Consider the following 22,511-nt stretch of genomic DNA (forward strand, 5'->3'; position numbering starts at 1 on the left):
TTTCCTTTGTCATAATAAGGTATTTTTCTTTATCAGAAATTTCCCATAACATTCCGGGATGCAGGAAACCTGCCTCAAAATGTTGGTAGGCATCTGTACTTTTGTCTGCCTTTAGTATCTCTGGTGTATTTAGAAGTCCAAATACTAAATAGTTCAGGACGTCATAGTGTCCCAAATCTGGTAGCTGGTTTGCTGAACACTTTTCACTTAAAAAAAATAAAAATAAAAATAAGTGCTGGATAAAAGCCATCTATCTTATGCAAATAAAGATACAAATTTCATTGTCCGGTGGTCAAGTGTTTATAAGAGACGTTGCCTTGCACTTATGGTCGGGTCCCCTGTAGTGGTACGGTACATGTTCGTCGTATGGTCTAGCCCTCAAAAATCAGGTCGATACATTACCATATTCTATTAAGTATGGAGCTCTGCTCTGTGTGCGCAAGGAACTCCACGAAAACGGATTCAATAAAAGCATGATAACATAAGGTCATCATGGTTTTATCTACGTGGAAGTAGAACAGTAGAAAACGTGTCCGTTTTTACACACAGCTTCACAATTCTCTTGAAAGTTCAATTTTGAATCAATAATTTTCCCCAAGGTATTTGGAAGATTCCACATGTTCCACTGATTGACCATTCATGGTTGTGACATCACATACAGTATGTGAGCATATTTTCTCAAACCAATTTACCTATCTTTTGTTTTAGACATGTTTAATGGAAAATGTGACTCCTCACACCACCTCGTAAAGTCTTCACTGATAAGGCCATGGCTGCTTTCATTGTCCTGGAGCAGGCATACAATAACCAAGTCATCTGCATACTTTACAACGGTCCTGTTTTCGTATTTACTCCGACACGTTTGTGTAGAGGATGAATACTATGCCTGAAAGCAAACATCCTTGTGCAGAGCCAGTAGAGGAGCAAAGTTGGCCAGACAAAACTCCAGTCCAGAATCCAACCTAAAAGATTCATATTCAAACCTGATTGTTCTAAAAACCAACTAGCTGGAACGTGCGGTTGAACTGTGTTAAAAGCAGAAGAGAAAACAGCGCAAAAAAAAAAAAAAGTCGAGCATGTGACCCACTTCCCTCAAAGCGTTTCAAAAGCAAGTTAAGCAAGGTGGTCGTGGCATCCTCTACTTTTCTGTGTGACCTGTAAGCTGAGTGCAAGGGGTCAAGTGCACGTTCAGTTTTTATTAAGAATTCTGATCGTACCAATCTTTCAGATTTTTTCATTAAAATTGATGAATGCGCAACAGATCTAAACTCATTAAGAGTTTTAAGGCCAATAGATTTGGGAACCGAGACAAACACAGCACCCTTCCAGACATGCTGTGTCTGCAAGGACGGCCACAGATATCGTTTGGGTCGTGGCTTTTGGTGACTCCTGTCGATGGGAAAACTTTTTCAACATCCTCATGATGTGTGAAAGTGCTGATTGTCTTCAAGTTTGCGAAGAAATTCCTGAACCTCATGACTAAAATCGTATGTATCAAAATGAACACAAAAACCCCAATTCAATTTAATGAAGTTTATTTTGCCGTGAGGAATATCACACATTCACATCACATTATCTCTAGCCGCTTTATCCTTCTACAGGGTCGCAGGCAAGCTGGAGCCTATCCCAGCTGACTACGGGCGAAAGGCGGGGTACACCCTGGACAAGTCGCCAGGTCATCACAGGGCTGACACATAGACACAGACAACCATTCACACCTACGGTCAATTTAGAGTCACCAGTTAACCTAACCTGCATGTCTTTGGACTGTGGGGGAAACCGGAGCACCCGGAGGAAACCCACGCGGACACGGGGAGAACATGCAAACTCCACACAGAAAGGCCCTCGCCGGCCCCGGGGCTCGAACCCAGGACCTTCTTGCTGTGAGGCGACAGCGCTAACCACTACACCACCGTGCCGCCCCCGTGAGGAATATCATATGGGAAAAGCATCAGAGCATATCCAATTCATCTACCCACCCACCCACACACACACACTGGTGTTCAACCATTTATAAGTCTCATGGATGTAGGCACAAAACCTGACATGGCTCTCTTACTCCTGAAGGGGAGTGATCTGTATCTCTGACCTGAAGGTAAAAGACAGTACTGACTGTGCAGTGTGTGTGGTGTCAAAGGCTGTGTTCCTTTTAATTGAGTCCTTCTACTATAGATGATGTTGATAAGTGGTTCCTGCTCCAATCCAATTATTTTACTGATCAATGTTATGATTTTGTTTAGTGGGTTGTGATGAATGTTAGTGACCCGAACCAGGCTGAAATATTGAAAGTAATTACAGATTCGATAAAACATTTGTAAAAAGCCATTAGGACTGACTGGTGAACCTGAAGTCTGCGAAGTTTCCTCAAGAAAAAGAGGCGCTGCTGACACTTTACGAGCATTGACAAACTCAATATCAAACTTACAACCCGAGAGAGAGATAGGACTACTGTTTCTTTGCTTCTGAAGGCCCACTATGGTTTGGTTTTCATAATAATAATAATAATAATAATAATAATAAAACAATAACAGCAACATAAAATATTTCTCATGCATTCCAAAAAATTCTCAATGCCCTTACATTATATATAAAGTTTCTCTTTTTATTTATTCTCTCCACATTTGCTGGATATGAGCAATCATGCACTCTGATTGGCTACTCTACTACTAGGAGATCAGCTCATGTAACATGAGTAGAGAAAAACAACATGGCAGAGCGCATCGAGTCAGATATATCACCATCAAGTATTTAAAAGAAACAGAAATAGCTAAAAGAATATAATAATCCATTTCTCAAAATCCAGTGAACGTAGATAGAATAAAACAGTAATTCCACAAAATCGAGTCGGACATGACTTATAGCCAACTCTGTGCCTCATCGGCTATCAGCTCATGTACGACTCAATTTTGTGGAATAACATACAACCCCGATTCCAAAAAAGTTGGGATAAAATACAAATTGTAAATAAAAACGGAATGCGATGATGTGGAAGTTTCAAAATTCCATATTTTATTCAGAATAGAACATAGATGACATATCAAATATTTAAACTGAGAAAATGTATCATTTAAAGAGAAAAATTAGGTGATTTTAAATTTCATGACAACAACACATCTCAAAAAAGTTGGGACAAGGCCATGTTTACCACTGTGAGACATCCCCTTTTCCCTTTACAACAGTCTGTCTGGGGACTGAGGAGACAAGTTGCTCAAGTTTAGGGATAGGAATGTTAACCCATTCTCATCTAATGTAGGATTCTAGTTGTTCAAGTGTCTTAGGTCTTTTTTGTCGTATCTTCCATTTTATGATGTGCCAAATGGTTTCTATGGGTGAAAGATCTGGACTACAGGCTGGCCAGTTCAGTACCTGGACCCTTCTTCTACGCAGCCATGATGCTGTAATTGATGCAGTATGTGGTTTGGCATTGTCATGTTGGAAAATGCAAGGTCTTCCCCGAAAGAGACGTCATCTGGATGGGAGCTTATGTTGCTCTAGAACCTGGATATACCTTTCAGCAGTGATGGTGTCTTTCCAGATGTGTAAGCTGCCCATGCCACACGCACTAATACAACCATCAGAGATGCAGGCTTCTGAACTGAGTGCTGATAACAACTTGGGTCGTCCTTCTCCTCTTTAGTCCGAATGACACGGCGTCCCTGATTTCCATAAAGAACTTCAAATTTTGATTCGTCTGACCACAGAACAGTTTTCCACTTTGCCACAGTCCATTTTAAATGAGCCTTGGCCCAGAGAAGACGTCTGCGCTTCTGGATCATGTTTAGATACGGCTTCTTCTTTGAACTATCGAGTTTTAGCTGGCAATGGTAGATGGCACGGTGAATTGTGTTCACAGATAATGTTCTCTGGAAATATTCCTGAGCTCATTTTGTGATTTCCAATACAGAAGCATGCCTGCATGTGATGCAGTGCCGTCTAAGGGCCCGAAGATCACAGGCACCCAGTATGGTTTTCCGGCCTTGACCCTTACGCACGGAGATTCTTCCAGATTCTCTGAATCTTTTGATGATATTATGCACTGTAGATGATGATATGTTCAAACTCTTTGCAATTTTACACTGCCGAACTCCTTTCTGATATTGCTCCACTATTTGTCGGCGCAGAATTAGGGGGATTGGTGATCCTCTTCCCATCTTTACTTCTGAGAGCTGCTGCCACTCCAAGATGCTCTTTTTATACCCAGTCATGTTAATGACCTATTGCCAATTGACCTAATGAGTTGCAATTTGGTCCTCCAGCTGTTTCTTTTTTGTACCTTTAACTTTTCCAGCCTCTTATTGCCCCTGTCCCAACTTTTTTGAGATGTGTTGCTGTCATGAAATTTCAAAATGTCTCACTTTTGACATTTGATATGTTGTCTATGTTCTATTGTGAGTACATCAGTTTTTGAGATTTGTAAATTATTGCATTCCATTTTTATTTGCAATTTGTACTTTGTCCCAACTTTTTTGGAATTGGGGTTGTACATACACATATATTATATAAAAATATATATCCGTCTATTATCTGTAGCCGCTTATCCTGTACAGGGTCATGGGCAAGCTGGAACCTATCTCAGCTGACTATAGGTGAGAGGCGGGATACACCATGGACAAGTCACCAGGTCATTGCAGGGCTGACACAGAGACCTAAAACCATTCACATTCACACCTACAGTCAATTTAGAGCCACCAATTAGCCTAACCTGCATGTCGCTGGACTGTGGGGGAAACCAGAGCACCCCGAGGAAAGCCACGCAGACACGGGGAGAACATGCAAACTCGACACAGAAAGGCCCCCATCAGCCACTGGGCTTGAACCCAGAACCTTCTTGCTGTGAGGCGACAGTGCTAACCACTACACCACCATGCCGCCCAACAAAATCAAATCAGAAAAATATCATATGAAAATAGAAATATATATTAATTAAAAATGTATTAATTATTTTTCATGCTGGACCAGACTGAGCCATGGTTGTTTATAGCCATCTTATTTTCACGTTCAGTCTGAGGGTAAATTTGGACTTGCTTACAAGGAATGATCAGGTAAGTCTCTACAGAAGGCAGCATATGAACATGTTACAACAGCCAGTTCATCCAAATCATCCCCACAGGACTGTTTTGTCCTGATGTGTCCCAGTCTGTGCAGTCATATGATGCCTGTAGGCAGATCACACATTCTTCAGTCCAATCCTTCATCTCTGTTCTGCACTTTCTCCTTCTTTAGTTATTTGCTTTCGGGTCTATATACACGGTTGTTATACAGAGTCGTGGAAACTCGCAGGGCAGGTAAAAGGACGTAATGATACAGATAAAAGTTTGACATCAGGCATGCAGATGTGTTCTGACAGTCACAGAGCTACAGTATTGTTTGTTAAAATACACACAAACCCCACCACCTTGAGTTTTCCCTGTCGTTTCAGCCTCTCCATCCAGAAGGAAAGGGGCTCCAAAGCAATCAGTGAACAGATCGCTGTCCTGGGCTAGGTCTGTGAGCAATGTCTCCATGAAGGCCAAGATGCAGCATTCCCAAAAATCCTTCTGAAACTGGACATTTCCCTGGAGTTCATCCATTTATTCATCCACAAGAGCACTTATTAACAGTCCTGATGTCTGAGTGTTATCTAGCAAGTTTTCTAACATCACCTCAAGATGTAGCTAGTGGCTAAACCTCTGTCAAAACGGACTGACTTGGATTATGATTAAAAGCTAGCAAGGTGACAACTTTGCTAACAGTCAAACATCAAGCAAGTGCACCAACACAAGACAGAGCAACCCTAGTGAAAAACCTCGCAGGATCTTTAAGGATCCATGAGGATTGTCAAAGATCCTTAAAGATAAGGATCTTGATAGGATCTTTAAAGAATCTTAGAAAGATCTTCATATGCAAAATCATTTGTAAAGATCCTCAAGGATATGACAAAGATCTTTTAAGGATCCTGCAAAGATCCTCATAATGATCCCCGCAAAGATATTTACAAGGATTCTTTAAGATCCTCAAGGATTCAACAAGGATCCTTCAAAGGATCTTGTTAAGATCTTTGCTAGGATCCTTGAGGATGTGATCAGGATCTTTTACGGATCTTTGTCAAGATCAACATAAGATCTTTACAAAATTCCTCCAAGATCCTCAAAGATTTAACAAGGATCCTTCAAAGATCTTAAAAGGATCCTTTTCAGGATCTTATAAAGATCTTAACTGGAATCATCAAGGATTTAAGCAGGATCTTGTAAGGATCCTTGTCAAGGTCTTTACAAGATCTTTGTGAAAATCCTTTAAAATCCTCGAGGATCTAATGAGGATCTTTCAATTTTTTTAAAATGACCCTAATTCAACGGAATTAGCAAGGATGGAAATAGATTGAAACTAACATAATTATGATTCATAAGAATTGGATAGGGCGGCACGGTGGTGTAGTGGTTAGCACTGTCACCTCACAGCAAGAAGGAACTGGGTTCAAGCCCAGTGGCCAGTGAGGGCCTTTCTGTGTGGAGTTTGCATGTTCTCCCCGTGTCTGCATGGGTTTCCTCCGGGTGCTCTGGTTTCCCCCGCAGTCCAAACACATGCAGGTTAGGCTAATTGGTGGCTCTAAATTGATCGTAGATGTGAATGGTTGTTTGTCTCTGTGTCAACCCTGCGATAACCTGGTGACTTGTCCAGGGTGTACCCTGCCTCTCGCCCATAGTCAGCTGGGATAGGCTCCAGCTTGCCTGTGACCCTGTAGAACAGGATAAGCGGCTACAGATAATGGATGGATGGAAGAATTGGATAAGGATATACCAAGGAATCCTAAATAGCCAACATCTTAAAATAACCTTTCATGATTTTCAAGGTTTCAAAAATCTTGAAAGGATCTTAAGGATTTCAAGAAGAACTTAATAGGATATTTTCAAGAGCTTCTCAAGAACTTTAAAAGATCTTGACAAGAAATTTAAAGATCCTTGTATACCTTGGCAAGAAGTCAAAAGATCTTTATAGATCAGGGGTGTCAGAAGCATTTTTAATGTGGGGGGGGGGACACACTGGCGGGGGGTCTGGGGGTCCTCCTCCAAAAAATTTTTAATTAATGAGATACCATTTCCTACATTCTGGTGTATTTTTGACAGGTTGTTAAACACCTAATTTTACCTACAAAAGTCACTTAATTCAATGACTATTTTAGAGACTCAACAATAAGTCCTCATTCAACTAGTCCATATATTCATCAGCCTGTTTTTAAACCCACTGCTCTGCCTAAGATAATAAATTCTCACATTCATCTCATCACCAACAATGACTTTATGGGTGCATTTTACTTTTTATTTTGTGTTTCCTTTTTTATTTAGTTTTAGATGTAACACAACATGCCACTGTGCCAAGCAATAGTGACACTCAACTGTATGTTTAAAAATAAGAATATTCATAATTTCACACAATGAACAGGCATGACATGGCATCATGAAAACTTCATAACATAAAATCACACTGTGTTAAGCAACGGTGACACATAAAAAATAACTTCACACAATGAACAGGTGCAATTTTGTTAACCACCACCAGTGACTTTAGTGGGTGCATTTTACTTTTTTCCAATTTAGTGATACTCATAACAAAAATGACATGGCATCATGCAGTCTTCATAACACAAAATGACACTGTGTCAAGCAATGACACAAAAGAGATAACTTCACACAATGAACAAGTGCAGTTTTGTCAACCTACATGCAATGGTGGTACTACAGTAACATTTACAGATTAGTATAACATAGATTTATTGATACAACTCCTTCTTACATTGGTGACACCACAATTTCTACCACTTCATAACTTTTATCCCCTTTTCCTTCACAATCCACCTGGAATAACATCCATCTCTCTCCATTGCTTTCCTTTCTACTATTCCTTCCCCATACACTGATTTCCCATGTTACTTTCCAGAAAACTGGCAAAGACCAGACAAAACAAGTTCTTCAAATCACAACAGGGAACCAATAAATATCATCAGAGCAGACTTGACCTCATTCTTGGCATTACAGTAAGTTAGGCCTACTGGGCTTGAATTAAATGTTAGCTAACATTAAGCTAGCTTATACTTCTCCTAACATTGACTAGCCCGCTAACTGCACTAACATTTCCATTGGGACAAAAAAAACCTGTCCTGTGAGGAAATTTTGACTTGCTTTCCGCTTCTTTGTAAAGAATTTCCTTATGTCCATTGTGTCTGGGGAGGGAGCAAATCTCATCTCATCTCATTATCTCTAGCCGCTTTATCCTTCTACAGGGTCGCAGGCAAGCTGGAGCCTATCCCAGCTGACTACGGGCGAAAGGCGGGGTACACCCTGGACAAGTCGCCAGGTCATCACAGGGCTGACACATAGACACAGACAACCATTCACACTCACACCTACGGTCAATTTAGAGTCACCAGTTAACCTAACCTGCATGTCTTTGGACTGTGGGGGAAACCGGAGCACCCGGAGGAAACCCACGCAGACATGGGGAGAACATGCAAACTCCACACAGAAAGGCCCTCGCCGGCCCCGGGGCTCGAACCCAGGACCTTCTTGCTGTGAGGCAACAGCGCTAACCACTACACCACCGTGCCGCCCGAGGGAGCAAATATTGCAAACAATTCATCATCAACCAAGAATACCCCATTAGGCTAAGCTTATTTCATTGTTTAGTTGAACATTAATTTAACGTGGCCTAGGGTTAATTTTGAGGGCATATAACAAAAGAATAAGGTTTTAGCAAAAGCTAGACATTGTGAGGTGGCAATGAGGCTGACGTTACCTCCTCCACTTTCGAGCAGCCTGCACCTTGCACCAAAATTTCTCTGCTTGCACTGAGATTCACTTCGCTTGCGTACGGCAAGTTGTTGTACAGTAGGTAACGCCCGGAAATCCCGGAATGGATTTTCAGTGGTATGTGTATTCTCTTATTGATCAAGTGGAATGGATTCTTTCACAAAGCAATAGAAAAGGCACTGGGTGAACTAATATTTTTTAAATTGGGGGGGGGGGTCAAAACGAAGAATTATGAAATGTGAAGGGGACATATCCCCTTAACATTCAATGGTGGCGACGCCCATATTGTAGATCCTTGAAGATCTTGCCAAAAAAAAAAAAAATGCTGCACAAAATGCAAACTCCACACAGAAAGGCCCCCGTCAGCCACCGGGCTTGAACCTAGAGCCTTCTTGCTGTGAGGCAACAATGCTAACCACAACACCACCGTGCCACCCATACGTGTTGTTCTCTGTGTCTCACAGTGCTAAGCCTTGTATCGCTGTGCTCACGCTGGTTTTTGACTTTGCTTTGTTTATTTGGACTCCACCTGGAGTCCAAATAGGTGGAAGAGGGCGCATGCTGCTACCGGCAGTGAGAGTTGGCGTTCTTGTGTCAGCGTCACATTCGTTCTTGTTTTATTTTGTTATGTCTGGTTTTAAGTACATATAAGTTTCTTTATTGAGATTTTAAGTGTGCACTTTTTTTTTTTTTTTTACTTAATATGGGTCCGTTATGCCCCGAGCTATTTGTTTTACTCCTTCTCCTGTTCACGCTGTGTGTCAACTGTGCAAACGAAGCCAGAAGGCAGTACAGCAGGAATGAGCTGCTGAAACTGAACTGTGTGAAGCCGACTGGTGTGACAAGTGTCACGCTACAGGTTCCAGGCCTCATTTTGAGACGAAGACACGAGAACCTGCATCTTAAACATCTTGAGGGAAAGGGAACACATGCAACGCTTTTATTCATTGATTTTTCATCTGCTTTTAATACCATTCAACCCCACATTTTAACAGAGAGGCTTTTAGAACAATTTAATCTAAGTTTTAATCTTGTGGGTTGGATTTTAGATTTCTTAACAAACAGAACACAGAGAGTGAGAGTGAACAGCACTCTGTCTGATCAGGTCTGTTCCTCCACTGGTTCCCCACAAGGATGCGTTCAGTCACCTCTCCTGTTCATTCTTTACACAAACATGTGTCGTAGCAGCAGGGAGGGCAGATTCATTTTAAAGTATGCAGATGACTCAGTCATTGTCAGTCTGCTGAAGGACAATGAAACCTGCCATGGTCCAGTCATTCAAGACTTTGTTCAGTGGTGTGACGAATCCTTTCTGCAGATGAACATATTAAAAACTAAAGACATGTTAATTGACTTTAGGAAACTCCCCACAGGAACTCACTTTTATAAAAGGGTCAGACGGTAGAATGTGTTGAAACATATGTATCTTGGCAGTCATTTATAGTAAACTGACTTTTGAGGCAAACTGTGAAGCTGTGTATATATAAAAAGGGGAACCAGTGTCTGTTTTGCCTCAGGAAACGGTCATCGTTTCACACTGACAAAAACCGCTGACCCTGTTTTATCGTGCTTTTATTGAATCGGTGTGGCAGCGGGGGCGTGGTCAAGCGTCGGTCTGTGACCGGAGGGCGGAGTCAGGGAAGTGGCAGAATCACTACACCTGATGTCAATTAACCTGTGTGTCTTCCCAGCGACCATGCCCGATATAAGGCGAGAGAGAGAGAGAGAGAGAGAGAGAGAGCAGAGGAAGAGAGCGCTTTCCCCAACCAGACGGCTGATGTGTGTGTGCGCGCATGTGTCTGAGTGTCCGGGAGAGTGAAAACACTGAAAAGTGTAAATAAAGAGTTTTTGGAAACTCAGTTCTGGCCTGTCGTACTTTTGTGCTCCACCCACCCGTGCAAAGTTCTACAGTGGTGCTGAAACCCGGGATCGGAGCACATAGGAGAACAGCCCCATGGAGTCCTCCCCCTTCGCCAGGAACCGCCAGGAACCGCCCTCAATCGGGCATATTGCATACCGGTGAGTGCCCAAGGGGATACGTATCAGGCTTGATGGACTCTGGCTGTAATCAGACCTCAATCCACCAAAGCCTGGTGCAAGGCGAGGCATTGGGGGTAGCACAATTGGTGAAGGTGTTGTGTGTGCACGGGGATGTTTACAACTACCCTTTAGTGTTGGTCCATATTCTATTTCGAGGGGAGAAATCTAGTGTAAAGGTGGTGGTTAATCCTCGCCTTACCCACTCGATAATTTTGGGGACTGATTGGCCGGGATTTCGGGAATTAATGACTCATTTAGTAAAGAGTGGGTCCTGCCGTAGTTCAGCAGGGGGAGGACCCAGAGTGGCATTGGCGGGAGCAGCTGTCACAGAGCCGTCTAGGTCATCTTCGCGTCAGAGTGAAGAGCAGCAGGCTCCTCCTCCCTCTCTCGGGGAATCCCTTGTGGATTCCCCATTAGAGCAGTCGCGAGACGAGACTCTGCGGCATGCGTTTGACCAAGTGAGAGTAATCGATGGTCAAATGCTCCAGCCAAACACCACCCCGTCCTTCCCCTATTTCTCCATTATGAGAGATAGATTATACCGAGTGATGCAGGACACTCAGACTAAGGAGACGGTCTCACAACTTTTTTTATTTATTGATGTTTTGGTCAGACAAATACTAAGAAATGACATTACTACAGTTACAATAATAAGAATAACATGCGTTGTGTCCTTCAGTATCTGCCCAGTCTTTCTTGCAAATAATAATAACAATGAAGTAAAATAAAAAACAAATAAGGAGTTTGTATTCCAGCAACAACGTACAAATCAAGCCAGACCTACAACCCAAAACATAAATAAAAAACACAACACCCTAGGAAGTCTACATCGCATACACAACCTGTACCTGAACCATAAAAAGCATTATGCAGAAGTAGGTAATATAATTCATTCATGTCCTGCAATTGAGCTAGAAAAGGGCCCCATACTTCGTTGAATATATCTTCCCTCCTTGCCACTCTATAGGTGACCCGCTCATAGCTTGCCATTGAGCTTAGTACCTCAATCCATTCCTTAAAAGTAGAAAAATTGGCCGATTTCCAGTGACGCAAGGTTATCCTGCACCCTGTTATAATAGCTAAATGACACCATGATTTTCGGCGGTTTGACATTTGAATATTATCTGGTAGTAGTCCCAAAATACATAAAGAGGGGTTCTTGATCAGTTGCGTACCCAACATCTTATTTAGGAACGAGATTATTGCATTCCACATATCACTGGTTTTGTCACACTCATAACATATGCACCAGAGTTCCCACCTTTCTATTACATCTCCAACATCGATCACTGTTACTGAGTTTCAGTCTTACCAGTTTGGAAGGAGTCCAGTAAGCTCTATTTAATATCTTATAACAAATAAGCTGTGACTGTGTTTCACGTGAGTAACGGAACCATGATGCACAAAGTTTTTTCCAATCATTTTCTGGAATCTCCTGAGCCATGTCCCTCTCCCAACATGCTTTAATACCATCCAGTTTTGGCACTTGTGTACTTCTAATAAATTCGTAGAATTTTGATGCGCCTCCCTTTTCATCTCCTATCTTATGTGCAATATCCTGAATTTCTGTTTTACCGTGCTGAATGTGTTCTCTATTTGTGAGAATGCAATGTCTAATTTGTAAAAATCTCCAAAATTCAGAATTACACATATATTTTTTTAAGTTCGTCAAATGATCTGAATCCAACATTTCCCATCACATCCTCGAGAACATGAATACCAGACTGTGGCAGCGGGGGCGTGGCCAAGCATCGGTCTGTGACAGGAGGGCGGAGTCAGGGAAGGTAAGTGGCAGAATCACTACACCTGATGTCAATTAACCTGTGTTTGTGTGTCTTCCCAGTGACCGCGCCCAATATAAAGAGAGAGAGAGAGAGAGAGAGAGCAGAGGAAGGCAGCTCTCTCTGGAACCAGTCAACTGGTGTGTTCTGTGTGACTGGATATATTTGTCTCTGAAAAGAACAAATAAATAGCATTATGGAACTTTATTCTGGCCTGCCGTCTTTCTGTGCTCCTCCCCCTCCTACGAACTGCCACAGTGGTGCTGAAACCCGGGACGGAGCACAGGAAAAGAACCAGCCCCATGGAGTCCTCCCCCTTCGTGGACCTGGTCTACACCCTCGCCACGGCCCAGCAGAGCCAGCAGCAGGTGCTAATCACCCTCCGGAAGGAGCAAGAGCGGCTGTTCCGACGGCAGGACAGCGAACATCCTCTTCTCTCCTCTCCTCTCTCTCCCCCTGGGTCTCGTCCTCGCCCCGTTCCCCCACTGCGGAGGCGGGGGCCGGCCCCACCCCAGCCGGCCCGTCGCACCCGCGGTGTCCTCCCGTTTTTCCCTTCTGTGTCTGTCTCTTCCCCCCCCTCAGGTGAGTGAGCCCCAGGGCGCCAGTGCAGAGAGGAAGCCCGGGCCGGTTTGCTGGCGCTGCGGGGAGCCGGGCCACCTCCAACAGCAATGTTCGGCAATGGAAGTGGGCGCAGTGGTTCGGATCCCCGATGCGCCAGGAGCTGCCCTCGATCGGGCCGGAGCGAATCGCATACCGGTGAGTATCCAAGGGGATACATATCAGGCATTGGTGGATTCCAGTTGTAATCAGACCTCAATTCACCAAAGCCTGGTGCAAGACGAGGCATTGGGGGGAGCACAGGGGGTGAAGGTTGTGTGCGCGCACGGGGATGTTCACAGCTACCCATTGGTTCGGTCCACATTTTGTTCCGAGGGGAAAAATTTATAGTAAAGGCGGCGGTTAATCCTCGCCTCACCCACTCGATAATTTTGGGGACTGATTGGCCGGGATTCGGGGAGTTGATGAGTCATCTAGTGAAGAGTGGGTCCTGCCATAGGTCAGCAGGGGGAGGTCCCGGTGTTGCTTTGGCAGGAGCAGCTGTCGCAGAGCCATCCACATCATCTTCACGTCAGAGTGAGGAGCCACAGGCTCCTCCTCCCTCTCTCGGGGAATCCCTTGCGGATTTCCCATTAGAGCAGTTGCAAGACGAGACTCTGCGGCATGCGTTTGACCAAGTGAGAGTAATCGATGGTCAAATGCTCCCGCCGAACGCCACCCCGTCCTTCCCCTATTTTTCTATTATGAAAGATAGATTATACTGAGTGACGCAGGACACTCAGACGAAACAGCAAATCACCCAGCTTTTGATTCCAAAAAGCCGCCGGGAATTGGTATTCCAGGCGGCTCACTTTAATCCCATGGCTGGACACTTAGGGCAGGATAAGACACTAGCCCGAATAATGGCCCGATTCTATTGGCCGGGGATTCGCGGCGACGTCCGTAGGTGGTGTACGGCGTGCCGCGAATGCCAGTTAGTAAATCCAGCGGCCATTCCAAAAGCACCTTTGCGCCCCCTACCATTAATCGAGACCCCGTTCGAAAGAATTGGGATGGATCTCATCAGGCCATTAGATCGGTCAACACGAGGGTACCGCTTTATATTAGTTCTGGTGGACTATGCAACGCGATACCCGGAAGCGGTGCCTCTTCGCAATATCTCAGCACGCAGTATTGCGGAGGCACTCTTCCGTGTTATCTCCCGAGTTGGAATCCCGAAAGAGATTCTGACTGACCAAGGCACCTCGTTTATGTCACGAACACTGAGCGAACTGTATGGGCTATTAGGTATTAAGCCGATCCGCACCAGCGTTTATCACCCACAAACGGACGGTTTAGTTGAACGGTTCAATCGCACCCTCAAGAATATAATTAAAAAATTCGTAAGTGAGGACACATGTAACTGGGATAAATGGCTCGAACCCTTGTTGTTTGCAGTGCGAGAGGTCCCCCAAGCCTCCACGGGGTTCTCCCCGTTTGAATTGTTACACGGGCGTAAGCCGCGCAGCATTTTAGATGTGCTGCAAGAAAATTGGGAGGAGGGACCTTCACCCAGTAAAAATGAAATTCAGTACGTTAATCGACCTGCGCGCAAAACTCCACACGCTCACACACCTAACCCAGGAGAATTTGCGGCAGGCCCAAGAATGGCAAATCCGCCTGTACGACAGGGGTACGCGCCTTAGGGAGTTTGCACCAGGAGATAAAGTACTCGTACTTTTGCCCACATCGAGCTCCAAATTGATCGCCAGGTGGCAAGGACCCTTTGAGGTCACACGGCGAGTCGGGGACGTCGACTATGAGGCGAACGGACAGGGGTGGGGCGCTACAGATTTACCACCTCAATCTACTCAAACTCTGGAACGAGGAGGTCCCCGTAGCGTTGGTGTCAGTGGTTCCGGAGAAGGCGGAGCTGGGGCCGGAGGTTCAAAAGGGAGCATTGGCATCGCCTACCTCTCCGGTCCCCTGTGGAGACCACCTCTCCCCAACCCAACTCGCGGAGGTCGCCCAGTTGCAGACCGAGTTTTTGGACGTGTTCTCGCCCCTGCCCGGCTGCACCGACCTCATAGAGCACCACATTGAGATGCCCCCAGGGGTGGTAGTGCGTAGCCGCCCTTACAGGCTGCCCGAACACAAGAAAAAAGTGGTTCGGGAACAACTCGAGGCCATGCTCGAGATGGGCATCGTCGAGGAGTCCCACAGTGACTGGAGCAGCCCAGTGGTCTTGGTTCCCAAGGCCGACGGGTCGGTCCGGTTCTGTGTGGACTACAGAAAAGTCAACGTGGTGTCTAAATTCGACGTGTACCCAATGCCTCGTATTGATGAGTTGCTCGATCGGCTAGGCACGGCTCGCTTTTACTTGACACTGGATTTGACAAAGGGTTATTGGCAGATCCCCTTGACTCCATTATCCCGAGAAAAAATGGCCTTTTCCACACCGTTCGGCTTACACCAGTTTGTCAGACTTCCTTTTGGGCTGTTTGGGGCGCCCGCTACATTTCAGCGGCTGATGGACAGGGTCCTCCGCCCCCACGCCACCTATGCGGCCGCATACCTCGACGATATCATTATTTATAGTAATGACTGGCAGCGGCACTTACAACACCTGAGGGCCGTCCTTAAGTCGCTGAGGCAAGTGGGTCTCACAGCCAACCCAAAGAAGTGTGCGATTGGGCGGGTGGAAGTACGGTATCTGGGCTTCCACTTGGGCAATGGGCAGGTGCGTCCCCAAATTAACAAGACAGCAGCAATTGCGGCCTGCCCGAGGCCCAAGACCAAAAAGGGGGTGAGACAGTTCCTGGGGCTGGCTACTATCGTAGGTTTATACCTAATTATTTGGACGTCACCAGCCCGCTGACTGATCTCACTAAAAAGGGGGCACCAGATCCGGTCCAGTGGACAGAGCAATGCCAGCGGGCTTTCTCTGAGGTAAAGGCTGCACTGTGCGGGGGGCCACTATTACACTCCCCTGACTTTTCTCTCCCTTTTATGTTACAGACGGATGCATCAGACAGAGGGCTGGGGGCCGTGTTGTCCCAGGAGGTGGAGGGGGAGGATCGTCCCGTGCTGTACATCAGCAGAAAGCTGTCGGTACGCGAGGGGTGCTACAGCACGATAGAAAAGGAGTGCCTCGCGATCAAGTGGGCGGTCCTCGCCCTCCGCTACTACCTGCTGGGACGCCCTTTCACCCTCTGTTCGGACCACTCGCCCCTCCAGTGGCTCCACCGCATGAAGGATGCCAACGCGCGGATCACCCGTTGGTATCTGGCACTCCAACCCTTTAATTTCAAGGTGATCCACAGGCTGGAGGCGCAGATGGTTGTGGCGGACTTTCTCTCCCATCAAGGGGGGGCGGGGGGGGAGTCGGCTGCAGGCCGGACAGCCGCCCGGCCTGAGTCAGGCGGTGGGGGTATGTGGCAGCAGGGGCGTGGCCAAGCATCGGTCTGTGACACGAGGGCGGAGTCGGGGAAGGTAAGTGGCAGAATCACTACACCTGATGTCAATTAACCTGTGGTTGTGTGTCTTCCCAGTGACCACGCCCTATATAAAGAGAGAGAGAGAGCAGAGGAAGGCAGCTCTCTCTGGAACCAGTCAACTGGTGTGTTCTGTGTGACTGGATATATTTGTCTCTGAAAAGAACAAATAAATAGCATTATGGAACTTTATTCTGGCCTGCCGTCTTTCTGTGCTCCTCCCCCTCCTACGAACTGCCACACAGACCTAATCCATTTATCCCAAAAGAAACTGTTCTTATCTATTAACAGTTTCTGGTTATGCTATATGGAGGATCTACTTGATAAATATGGATCGTTTTTTGTTATCTGATGTGCAATTTTCCACGACTCTCTGCCAAATGTCAGTACCAGGTCTTGGGAGGGGACCGGCCTATCAGTCTGTGAAAGAAAGACCTCCACCGAAAAAGGATACACTAGCTGCTCTTCTATCCTGACCCAGAGAGGTATCCTTGTGGGGGGTAAGTGAATTTTAGATAGCGGAGATAAAGAGAATGACAAATGATACCAGTCAATCCGTGATAGTGCTAATCCCCCCTTGTCTTTAGCAGCATATAACTTGGTCTGATTGAACATGGGTTTTTTCCCAGCCCATATAAACTTCTCTATCATCCCATTATATGTTTTAAGTAGAGAGGAAGGGAGATGTAGCGGTAACATGGAAATGATATAATTAATCTTAGGAGTTAAAATAATTTTTACTAAATTAATTCTGCCTATCAGGGAAATATACAATTTGTCCCAATTTTGTAACAGAATTTGGGTTTTCTGAATGATTGGAAGAATGTTAGCTTCCATTATTTTTTTTCAGGCCTGGCATTAGTTTGATGCCCAGATATGTTAAACCTTCTGGCATCCATCTAAATTTCAAATTCTTTCTGATCTCTGGGGGCATGTTTTGGATAACGACATGGCTTCTGATTTCGACCAGTTAACCGTATATCCAGATATATCCAGTGGTCGAGTTGTAAAATCAAACCGGGGGGGATGGTGAAATTTTTAGTCGCATGTCGACCCATCGGTCGGTCCGTTGGTGGGAAACTGGTTTGCTTTTAGGAGGGTTTGCACACAACGTAGGTCTGTGGACCTTGTTCATTTACCAGACATACAGTATTTTGTGCTGATAAAGTGTGTAGTACACACTGTGTACCCTTTTTATTGTTGTAAAAAACATAATACACTGGTATTTTACTGTAAAACATGCAGTGTGGATGTCATGTGTCATATTTAGTCAGTCTCCTGGCTGACATACCTACCACATTCTCATTATTAGGGTGAAATGCAGATGACAAATTTGAAGTGTAACTTCATAGTCATGGTAGGCTCCTTTTAAATCGTTTCGTAAATAATTTATTAAAACCTCAGCAGGCAATGTAAATGAACAACTGAATCTTTTCATATCAAGTCAATAGAACTTTTATTCAAAGCTGAACATTGGGAACATTGAGTTAAATACAGAGGTAGGCAGGTAACCAATAAGCTAAAACAAGCAACAGTAAATTGTAAATCAGACTAAACTTCCTAAAAGATGTTTGAGGCATTATGCATTTTTTTTTTCCTTTTTGTTATTATTGTGTTTATTCTTATGAGTAATGCAAATTATACATGTCCATACCGGTTATTATTTTAATGGAAAGAAAAGACCAAAAAAAGTCCTCCTTTGTGGGGGAGTGAAGGTGGGCAAAGAAATGGCTTTACTTCTCATGGCTTTCCTACCTCATAGAAATTTCCAAAGACGTGTTGCAGTTGCTGCTGACTGTGATCTGGAATAAAGAGCAGTGGACAAGATAATTTAATTAAATATAATTATAATGTTATTTCTGATTTATTTATTATCTGAACGAGGATTTGAGCTTTGAAAAATGACCGGATTCTTTCTGTAACGTTGATTCCCGCTGTTATCTAGGTCACGTGACAACGTTGACGGTTACCAAGGAGCTGCCTTGGATACTTTGATACTTTGCTTCGATACATACCAGCACTTTGATACATACTGGATACAAGCTAGCAAAATGAGTTAAAAGCAGGCATCTTTGGAAAGTTTCTTTGGAAAGGGGAAAAGGCCCATTGAGGAGACAGAAGAAGAGCCTATGACGAAGAAAAAGAAAGCTGCATTTTAGCAGACACTTTGTCGAGTCCTACACCAATCCTGCTCTGCCTTACATGTTGTGACCGGCTCTCTAATGAGGCAATGAAGCCTTCAAAACTGCTAGTGTCGTTTATTTTAGCCTTCCTGTCTTGAATAACACTTTTTATTGCCTGAAGAATAACAAACGAACGTCCAGGCTGATTAAATTAATGGCCTTATACAAGAAATCAAAGCTAACATGAACCTGAGTAAGCTATCCATAGCTGGCTAGACTCCAAACTAACATTCATTATGATAGCTGTGTTGTTATCCGCCGCCCACAAATTAGGCTACATATCGGTAACTTTACAGCATGATCGTGGGCTCACAGAAAGTGTGACTGATATTCATAACTCTTGACTTACCTCCTGAAATGTTTTTTCTTGCGATCTTAAATCCGAACTTGCTTAGGTCTTGCTGTCCACTCCGCTTGGCCATGATGCTGCAATCCGCTGCTGTCACTGACGCCGAATGAAATAAAAAATAACGGAACCCCAACTGAATGTCACCTCCTCAAACGCTTCGCTTGCGCGTGCCCTCTCTCACGGTAGCTTATTGTATGCTCAGTTTCAGCAAAGCTACGTGGAATGGCATTTCTAATTCCAATGTTAAATAGAAGTAATGTCCACATTTATTGATAAAATTGCTCAAGGGAAGGGAGGGGGGGATGCCCGTTTTAGAGGGGGGATGATTTTGACCATTTTTTATTCCGGGGGGATGGCATCACCCCCCATCCCCCCTCAACTCGAGTACAGGATATATCTGAAAATAGGTTTATAACTGAGCAAATTTCCAGGACTGAGGATTCAGGGTCACTAGATATCAATAAAACATCATCCGCGTACAGAAGAAACTTGTGTTCTTCCTGACCTGCTTGCACACCCCATATACTTGAATTAGCCCGTAAGGCTATGGCCAGGGGTTCGAGAAAAATGGCAAAAATTAGAGGGGACAGAGGCGATCCTTGTCGAACACCACGATTAAGCCTGATTTGAGAAGACATAATACCATTAGTTAAAATTGTGGCTGATGGATCGGTGTACATTAGCTCCACCCACCTCCTAAATATTGGTCCAAATCCAAATTTTTCTAGTGTATAAAACAAAAAAGGGAACTCCACTTTATCAAACGCCTTTTCAGTGTCCAATGAAAAGGCAACAGTTGGTGTCATAATTCCTTGTCATCCACATAATATGTAACAGTCTTTGAAGGTTGTCTGCTGAGCTCCTGCCCTGCATGAACCCCACCTGATCCTGATGGATGAGTAATGGGACCACTTCTTCCAATCTAGTTGTTAAGATTTTGGCAAGGATTTTTTTCCATCCACATTAATTAAAGATATAGGGCGATAATTAGCACACTGCTGTGGATCTCTTCCCTTTTTATGCAGTAGCGTAATAACAGCTGTCCTCATGCTTTCAGGTAGCCTACCTCTTTGCAATGCATCTCGATATACAACCAGCAGTCTAGGAGCAAGGTCTTCTATGAATTTTCTGATAAAAATCTACTGAGAACCCATCGTTTCTGGGGGCCTTTCCTATCTTGAGCCCTCTTATTGCTTTTTTGATTTCGTCTACAGAGATAACATTCTCCAAAAGAGCTCTCCCATCCTGTGTCAAAACTGGAATTTCAATTGAAGGAAAAAAAAAAAAAAACAAAACTTTCTAATTTGTTTTTATCTAGCCCACCCTGAGATGTATACAAATCTTGATAAAACTCCCTAAATGTGGAATTTATGTCTCTTTTATTCGTAATGAGATTATTGTCTTTATCAAAAATAGATGGAATAATATTTTGAGATTGTATTTGTTTTACTCTGTGTGCCAGAACTTTGCCAGCTCTCTCCCCCCTGCTCGAAATATTTCTGCCTGGTGCAAAACAGGGCAAATTCAGTTTTTCAGTATATCATTTAATTCGCATTTAAGGTCATTCAGTTTACCCCACGTACCCGCATCTTGCTGCTCCATGTGTTGCTTTTCAAGCTTTTTGATATCTTGATCTAGTTTAAGTTGACTCTCCACTTTTTTGATACATGAACATCTTTGAATAATACGCCCCCTCAGAAAAGATTTGAAAGCATCCCACATTACCCCATGGTCCTCTATAGAGCCTTCGTTATACTCCCAAAATTCCTGCATTACGGATTTAATAAAGATGCAATTTTCTTCCCTGTTCAGCATACAGTTGTTAAAACGCCATCGCAAGCTTTTTTCTGCTTTATCTAGAGGGCAGAGGACCAAATCCACTGGTGCATGGTCAGATAGTACTATGTTTCCAATTGTAGAATTTAGCACCTGACTGACCAAATTACAGGATAAAAGAAAGTAATCTATCCTGGAATAACTTGAGTGAGGATGTGAAAAAAAAAGTAAAGTCCTTTTCATGTGGATGCAATAATCTCCAAATATCAACAAGATCCAACTCTTCAGACAATACATCTATTGCCATAATCCCAGCAGAGTTAGCTTGGGTGAGTTGATAAGTTTTATCCATTATTAAAATTTCTGACTTGATTAAAATCCCCCCCTAGAATTATATTATTGTTTCCCATATTTCTGCTTAAGTTCCAGACTGGGCGGCACGGTGGTGTAGTGGTTAGCGCTGTCGCCTCACAGCAAGAAAGTCCGGGTTCGAGCCCCAGGGCCGGCGAGGGCCTTTCTGTGCGGAGTTTGCATGTTCTCCCCGTGTCCGCGTGGGTTTCCTCCGGGTGCTCCGGTTTCCCCCACAGTCCAAAGACATGCAGGTTAGGTTAACTGGTGACTCTAAATCGACCGTAGGTGTGAATGTGAGTGTGAATGGTTGTCTGTGTCTATGTGTCAGCCCTGTGATGACCTGGCGACTTGTCCAGGGTGTACCCCGCCTTTCGCCTGTAGTCAGCTGGGATAGGCTCCAGCTTGCCTGCGACCCTGTAGAACAGGATAAAGCGGCTAGAGATAATGAGATGAGAAGTTCCAGACTTCGTGAAAAAATTCTGGGTTGACAGAATTAGGAGCATAAATGTTAGCAATAGTCATCCTTTGACCCTCTAAAGTGACATCCAATATAACCCATCTACCGTCCTTGTGAGAGACATGTTTATGTACTTGACAGTCTATATTTTTCCTTATCAGAATACTCACTCCTCTTTTCTGCGATGAAAATGTAGTACTATGATATTCATGCGCAACCCATTCTCTTTTGTTTTGCTGCTTCCTCATCATTAAGATGGGTTTCTTGGATGAAGGCTATATCAGCCTTTTTTTGTTTCAGATAAGTGAGGATTTTTTTCCTTTTAACCACATTATTGCACCCTGAAATATTCCAAGTTACAATTTTAACCAGCTGCATATTGCTCTTCTGGAATAATAATACACTACCATCCCAATGAGGCAACCCACCATCTTGGTTACCCCTCCTTTGCTATTAGAAGTTTTCAGGAATACAGGATTGAAAGTATCAAAGTTATATCTGCATGAGACACCTAGGGTTAAACACCAAACAAACACATACAAACTTAAAAACACACTGCAACAGCAGCCTACAAACGTTACTTTCCAACATCAAACCTTCCGTCAAGTACATGGCTCCCCCAACTGCGCCCACACAGCCAGCTACCTCACCATTCCCCCTGAATTTGACGTATCCCTTTTATCCATTGCAAAACACTAAGTTTGTTATTAAAGCTTGACTGAACCCCTACATCATAAACCATATCCATGTGAAGACCACT

General features: G+C 44.1%; 1 protein-coding gene across 4 annotated transcripts in view; it reads right to left on the reverse strand.

Moving 5' to 3' along the window:
• The window catches only part of slc36a1 (solute carrier family 36 member 1), a 116,868-nt gene that overhangs the window by 66,060 nt on the left and 28,297 nt on the right, over positions 1-22,511 (reverse strand). The window contains exons 2-3 of one of the 4 annotated variants that reach the window (XM_060928024.1): positions 19,168-19,263; positions 18,391-18,437 (exon numbers count right to left, since the gene is read on the reverse strand). The exons of 2 other annotated variants lie outside the window; for them this stretch is intronic. The gene's annotated coding sequence lies outside the window, so the exon portion shown is untranslated. The remainder of the gene's footprint in view (positions 1-18,390; positions 18,438-19,167; positions 19,264-22,511) is intronic. One more of the 4 variants, XM_060928023.1, reaches the window with a different exon arrangement.

This window comes from Neoarius graeffei, chromosome 8 (genome assembly GCF_027579695.1).
Source record: "Neoarius graeffei isolate fNeoGra1 chromosome 8, fNeoGra1.pri, whole genome shotgun sequence".
Lineage (NCBI taxonomy): Eukaryota > Metazoa > Chordata > Actinopteri > Siluriformes > Ariidae > Neoarius > Neoarius graeffei.